We start from the raw sequence: 7,800 nt of genomic DNA, 5'->3' as shown, positions 1-7,800 counted from the left end.
TATTGTATTGCTGTCTTTTCCCATTAAGTAGTGAATAAAAATGGGACCAACCAAGACATGGTGCTTGTTGCTTTGTTACAACAAATTCAGCATCACCCCCTTTATAAGCCAGTAATTGATGCCACTCTCAGAATTAACTACTGAATCTTATTTCAAAACTGCAACACTTGTTAGGGATTGGCGGGATTACCATTTTGTGGCCGCATGTTTCATCCTCCTTTATTAGCCAGTAATTGATTCCTTTTTTGCCTCTGTTTAAACAGGGATATCTATTCAACTTGTTGCTATTGCGACATTTTGCTTCGCTACGCGAAACACTTTGCTTGATTTCAGTGCAACTGCACAAAACGAGATTGGATTTCCTATTCGTGTTGGCAGATTCGTATTTTATCTTGTCCGTCTCATGAAAGGTCAGTACAGGCCTTCATCCACATGATTGTGCAGTGTGCTTTGAGATGTTGTGCTACTTGTATTGGTACTGTTTTAAATAAATGTTGAATTGAAGCTATTGTATTGCTGTCTTTTCCCATTAAGTAGTGAACAAAAATGGGACCAACCCAGACATGATGCTTGTTGCTTTGTTACAACAAACTCTGCATCACCCCCTTTATAAGTAGATGGAAGCACATACTGTTGTTGCGCCCACTCTCCCCTGGAACTGTTTATGCTTTTCGTTAATCTAATGCCGCTGGTAAAATTAAGCAATGCCACTCTCAGAATTAATTAACTACTGAATCTTAGTTCAAAACTGCAACACTTGTTAGGAATGGTACTATCCTGCTTTGTAGTTCTTTCTACATGTTTAACCAAGGTATTGTTAAGATAATGTCTCTGTTAAAATGAATCAGTTGCATTGTTTTAGGAATGGTACTTTTCTGCTTTGTCGTTCTTTATACATGTTGAAACAAGGCATTGTTAAGATAATGTCTCAGTCAATATGAATGAATCACACTGATGGAGAATTGCTACTCTCCTGCTTTGTTTCCCATCAAGATAAAGTAGATCAGTAGATGCTTTTCTTCTGGGAGTACAAGTCATCAACCGTTATTTCTCAGTAATTGTTTCCCTTATACCTATTGTTGCTTACAAGGATATCAAAATTAAAGCTCGGTTTTATTCCGACTTCGATTTTAGATGAACTGCACAAAAGGAGCCAATGTGTCCAAGGCAAACTGCTGCATTACTGGGTCCAGTTGGTCGTTCCACTTTGCAGAAAGAAGCAGTCACTATTTGCGCTACATTACAGAAGGAATGACCGAGAAGCTTTACAGAGTATTATTAGACACCGGTGACATGACTAGTGTGCAGAGACCATTGGCAATTTAACAACATGTGGAGCGCCCTGGGCAAAAAGTTCCCAAACAAGTACAAGAAGCTACGACAGGACTCCACGATCATAGGCATTACATATTTTGAATGGGAAAAGCTTGTCAAAGTTTAATCATTGATGTTAGCAAGAAGACGTTAGTTTAATATATTGGAATTGGAAAACCTTGTCAAAATTTGCTCATTGATGTTAGCCAGAAGACATGCATTTGATATTTTTGAGTGGGACGCCCTTGCTATGAGCAGCGTCGAGTTTTTTTTCCTATTCCTGTGTTCAGTTTAGAAGTAAATAGTTACTCTGCTGAGATATTCCTGTGTTAAGAGTTTGTTCTGAATATTGTCTATGTAATGCCAGGCCTTGTGTTTGATTGCAAAGTTGAGCTTGGAATGTTGTGGCATGCGGCATCACGAGCTGTTCACCGTGCCTCCTGAGAATAATGCTTCGTATTGTTTTGCATGTCGATCTAATTCCAGTGATTTGCTTGTTAAGAAGATCATCCTCTTCTGTTGTTTCTGTGCTTAAGAAGTTCATCGTCTGATGTTTCATTCATAGCCTATACGACAAGTCGGGTAGGTTAGACGTGAAACCATATGATCTTCCGACCAACTCATGATATTAGGCCGTGATTGGATCGCCGTTTTCTAAACAAAACCGCTTGTCAAACTGACGCTTGTAAATTAAAGCAGATGGTCTCGGGCGAAGGTGCTTGGTTGGTCGATTTCGACTAGTAAAATATCGGAAGTACTTCACACACGATAAAAACGCTGAACGACACTTGGACGATTGCTAATCCAGCCGTTACCTACTGTTTCAGCCTTGCCCATGGATGCCATGATACGCACGTCGTGCATGTATCGTCTAGTAATGTCGTCCATATAGCAGTGCTCGTAAAATATACACTGGTCTCTCAAATTACACACATAACCCGCCGGTTTTACTTACAGACCTCGGGCCCTCGGTTTCATTACGCCTGTATTTTACGCGTTGTTTCCGATGACGAGTAAATTACACTTGTATGTTAATACAGGTTTGAAATAAACCAGAGCTCCCAAGCGCGGCCTTACCGTTTCATGCCATCTCAGTTTCTCGAAGGTGCTCATAGGTGTCCGATGATCCTGGCTTCCTGAATGAGCAGCGGGCGCTGTATCAGACCATCCGTAGGGTCCGCGAGGCCCTCTCCGTTGTCCTTCGAGTTGTTGCGCTCGCCGTGGCGCCGAGCATTGTTAACATCGTCAACGAACATGAGGATTCAGGAGATGACTTTATTTTGACTGGATGACACTAGGGACCCACTAGGGCCATAGCCGTACGTACGCAAGTGCCTCCTTATTATGTACAACTATATTTTTTTTGCTTTCTCCTGGTTTCCTGACATCACGGTCCCACACCATTGTCAACCTATGTGCGGCCGACAGCTAGGACCAAGCAGCTCGAGCAGTGTTTGTGTTTTTGAGGCGTCAGCACTGCAGAGTTTTTCTTGGCGATGATTTCGTTGTTGTTCAGAGGAGAGCAGGGTATTAACTGGGCGGGCTGTGGCCTGTCTAGCCCAAGCCAGATATCCAGCCCAGATACTAATTTTTTAAGATGAAAATGGCTAGCCCAGCTATACGTCTCTTTGAGGAATACCCAGCCAAGGTCAACTTGTTATTCTCCGCCCCGCTGGGCTGCAAATCTTTCCTAGGAGGGATGCATTAGGCTTAACAGGAAAATGGGCTTTAAGAAATAATAAATGGGATGTCATTATAAAAACTGGACAGTAACTATAAAAAATGCACCAAACACGAAATTAGTTTATAAAATAATATTTATGGATTTTGAAAATCTTAAATTTTCATTGTTGCACGCGCAATGTTTTGTTGGATTTTTACGTAATACAAATTTATATTTAATCTGACTAGAAATTTCGGGATAAAAATATTTCGGATCCCATCCAAATGTGGGAAATTTTATTGAATTCTGTCTTCAACGGTTGGTTGAAATTATTAATCGTTGTCCTAGCTAGAAAATAGGTTGTACTTTTAACAAACTGTAAATGGGCCGTTGTAAATTCCATTAGAATTCAAAAATGGGTTGTACATTCTTACAAAACGCAAATGGGCTATAAGTTCTCTGCCACACACTTGTGGGCCTACTAAGTGACGCGTCCCCTAAAAAAAATAAGTTGACGCGTATGCAAGGCTTTGTCAACTTATTATAGTCAATACACGGTTCTAGCAGCAGTGGCCGTTGGATGTCTATCCAACGGATGTCGTGCTCCTTCTTCAATCTCGGATATTCTTAGCTTCGGCCGCCCAAAAAATGATTCCTCCCCCTGACATCTGGGGCGCACCGTTTCGAAGGCTAACCTGTGGGCCTACTAAGTTGGAGCGTACCAAGGGCTTTGTCAACTTAGTCAATATAAACGATTCTAGCTTCAGTGATCGTACGACGTCCATCCAACGGCCGTAGTGCTTCTTCAACCTCTGGTCTTCTTGGTCCAGCCGCCCAAAGCAGCGCCGGTCGTGCCGCCTGCTCCTGCCTCCCGTGGCCGGCTGTGCTGTCGCGGAGGCCTCACCGCCCCCATACTACTCCCACCGCTGGCCAGGCCATCCCTCCACTCACCCACACCCCCCTGTTATTCTGCGGCGACGGCAGCCTCACACCGTAGCCGAACCAGTGAACCCTCGTACTCCTCTCCGAGCGGGCTTCCACTGCTGCGTCTTCCCCGGCTCCGCGTCGTCCCCTTCCTAGGCCTCGCCGTCATCCACCGCCCTGGTGCTCTCGGCGCGGCGTGGTCAACGTGGTCAACGACCGACTTCCATCGGAAGAGTACTGTACATGGAGATGCTGACAACTGGGTCCACGGCGGCCGCAAGGAAGTGCCTCCTTATTACGCGCAAAATAATTATTCCTCCACCTGACAGCGGGGACCCACCGGATGGGCCACCTTATTTCGCGAAAAAAACGTTTCCCCACTGACTGCTGGGACCCACTGGACGGGCCACCGTATTTCATGAAAAAACGTTCCCCCCCGCTGTCAGCTCGGACCCACCAGAAGTGCCTCCTTATTACGCCCAAAAAAATGAATATTCCCCCTGCTAGCTGGGACCCACCTTGGTGGGAGGCTGACTTGTGGGCCTACTATGTTGACGGGGACGGAGGGCTTTGTCAACTTAGTCAATATGAACGATTCTAGCTCCAGTGACCGTACGATGTCCATCCAACGGCCGTAGTGCTTCTTCAACCTCTGGTCTTCTTGCTCCAGCCGCCCAAAGCAGCGCCGGTCGTGCCGCCTGCTCCTGCCTCTCGTGGCCGGCTGTGCTGCCGTGGAGGCCTCACCGCCCCCTACTATTCCCACCACTGGCCAGGCCCTGCGGCGACGGCAGCCTCACACCGCAGCCGAACGAGTGAACCCTCATACTCCTCTCCGCGTGGGCATCCACGGCCGCGTCTTCACCGGCTCTGCGTCGTCCCCTTCCTAGGCCTCGCTGTCGTCCACCGCCCTGGTGCTCTCGGCGTGGCGTGGTCAACATGGTCAAGGAACGACTTCCATCGGACATGGACTGTACGTGGAAAGGCTGACAGCTGGGTCCACGGCAGCAGCAAGGAAGTGCCTCCTTATTACACGGAAAATAATGATTCCTCCACCTGACAGCAGGGACCCACCAGACGGGCCACCGTATTTCGTGAAAAAAACATTTCCCCCCTGACTGCTGGGACCCACCAGCTACACCTTCGCACGCAAGGAAGTGCGTCCGGGCAAAAAAAATTGATTCGCCCCCTGACTGCTGGGACCCACCAGCTACATCTTCGCACGCAAGGAAGTGCGTCTGGGCAAAAAAACCAAAACGATTCACCCCCCTGACTGCTGGGACCCACCAGCTACATCTTCGCAGGCAAGGAAGTGCCTGACAGTCGGGACCCACCTGGTCGAAGCGTACGTAGCGTTGTCATTCTGGTCGCGAACGTGTACGTACATATATACTGGTCGATGTAGAGGCGCGCACGTGTCGTAGTAGAGGCGCGTGCGTGTCGTAGTAGAGGCACGCACGTAGCATGTACACGTACGTACAGCGGCCAGGGTGCAAGAAAGAAAATAAGGCCACGTACGTACATACGGGCAGGGTCTCGAACGCCTACTCGCGCATACGTACGGCGAGGGCTCGTTGTGACACCCCAAAATTTTGGCCTTGTTTTATTTATTAAAATGTTGCCAGGAAATAAAACTTTTCCATTTGCCAAGAGTTTCCCTTTTTGTTATTGTGGATTTTTACTTCAAGTGGTAAAACTCTCAAGGAGTGTTGTTGAACTTGAATACTCTCCATGATAAAACAACTTCTCTATCAGTGGATTTAAATTTGCATAAATTTGTTTTCTCAAAGTTTTATTCTTTTAAAATGATTTCTTTTGCATTTGAAGCCTGTTTTGCACTACAACCATTTGACAAATGCATTTAAAATTTCCACCAAAAATTGGGGATGTCTTGTGATGGTTCCACATCACGTTTATGCAAAAATACCTTTTGGCCATTGGGGATTTTGAGCTCTACACCAACTTTTCCAATCTGGTCCAGTAGGCCGTTTTGCACTACAACCCATTTAAATATTTCTTTAAAAATTCTTCCAAGTGTTTGGAGATGTCAGTGGATGCATACAATTCATCTTCAAGCAAAAACACAGTGATGTTCTTTGAAAAATTTGAGTGGATCAACCTCTTTTGCATTCTGGCCCAATTTGGTGATTTGTACTGCAACCATATTTTTGCTTGCTCTAGTAACCCTGAGCTTTTTCCTACTTGTAGCCCTCCCTACCAAACTCTTAAGTCCAGGAGATTGGGCTCATTGGAGGTTTTGTAGTACATGCTTTAAACCCTTCTGCTTTCTGTGCAAAACTGGAGTTTTGCAAAACTTGCACTAACAAGTTTCTGGTTTTACCCTAGTGATCTTACCAACATCTCCTGCATCTAAAGAGACCCTGATCTGGAGACTTTGGCCACTCCAAGAGTTGCCTAAGTGCACTTGGCTTTCTGTCGAACACTTGGTGTGCACAGTTAGCTTGAGGCATGTTTTCTAGTTTGCACTGTGATCTTGTTCCACTGACCCAACAACCATGTCCACTGAGCTCCTAGCCACCCCTACCCTTGTTCTGTTCTTTGCCAGCCTCACCCAAGCTCTCTAGAGCGCGCTGGCATTGCGTCGAACACCTGCCGTGCGTGCTCTGGCGCGCCCAGAGCGCACGTTTTGCACGCGCGCGCACTGAGCCGACACGCCGCACTGCCGCACTCGACGCGACCCGTCCCTGGCCCCTACTGCATCGCTGAACCACGCACTAGCCCGCTCCCTGCTCCACGGCATCTCTGGCGCCCTGCAGCGCCGCTGGCAGCGCCCTTGGCGGCACGCCGGCATCAGCAGCGGCCTCTGCCATGTTCGGCACCGCCCAAACCACCCCAGCGCGCCAGCTGCCCCTGTGAATAGCTCGTGCTTATCCTCACACTCGTCGGCACGCGTTCGTCGCCGCCACGGCGCCCTGCAGCTACAGAAACGGCTGTCGTCGGCGATCTTATCTGTAGCCGCCGAGGTCCAACCTCGAGCGCCTATATAAAGGGTCCCCGAGCTCGTTCAAGGCTTCAGGCGACATCAGACCCTCCCCGTAGAGCTCCCCAAGCAGTGGATCGACCCGTAGTGGCCATCTTCCTCAACTCCGGCCGGTTCGGCCGCCGCTAAGCTCCGGTGCGATTCGTCGCAGCCAGCCACCCTCTCGCCCAACCAACGCCACCAGTGGTTTCCTCTAGTCCATGCGGAGCTACCCAACTACCCACGCTCGATCGGAGATCACCGGAGCCCAAAGATCACTTCGCCACCGTAGCCCCCTCCGCCGCGGAGCTCGCCGCCGGCGACTCCTCCCACCTCCAACGGCCCAGCGACCACCGAGAGGACCGCCTCGGTCTGGCCGTTCCATCCCCGCTCTTGGATGCCCATGAGGCGCTGCCGTTCGTCGACGGCGATCGCCGGAGCCCCGCTCCCGTCGGGTAGAAGAGAGGAGAGGAGGGAAGAACGGTCAAACCTGACCAGTGGGCCCTCTAGACCCACTGTCAGTGACCCGCGCGTCCGCCCCCTCTGGTTAAGTGACAGCGCAAAGCACCGAGTACGTTTCCTCTGCTGCGAAAGCGTATTTCTCCTGAATCGTTTTCTTTTCTGGTTTTATTTAAAAAAAACAGAGTTTGACCAGACTTTGACCAGCTATAACTTTAAAAATAAAGCTCCAAATGAGTTGATTCTTTTTCCTACCTCTCTCAAATTTCATCTAGTTTATTTTAAGATTTATTTCAAAAATAGGATTTTGGAGGAAAGGGAAAGCTTCCAAAAAGTGCATCCTTTGCATACTCTTGAAGGCAAGCATTCCTGAACCCTGGCATAATATTTTGTTGTGGTGTTCTAATACGAGGTATGGTTCAGTCTTGATCAGTAGCTTCCCTATTTGTTGGTACCATCACTT

This window comes from Triticum aestivum, chromosome 7D (assembly GCF_018294505.1).
Source record: "Triticum aestivum cultivar Chinese Spring chromosome 7D, IWGSC CS RefSeq v2.1, whole genome shotgun sequence".
Classification (NCBI taxonomy): Eukaryota; Viridiplantae; Streptophyta; class Magnoliopsida; order Poales; family Poaceae; genus Triticum; species Triticum aestivum.
The sequence above is the reverse complement of the archived record's forward strand: the minus strand, read 5'-3'. Positions refer to the sequence as shown.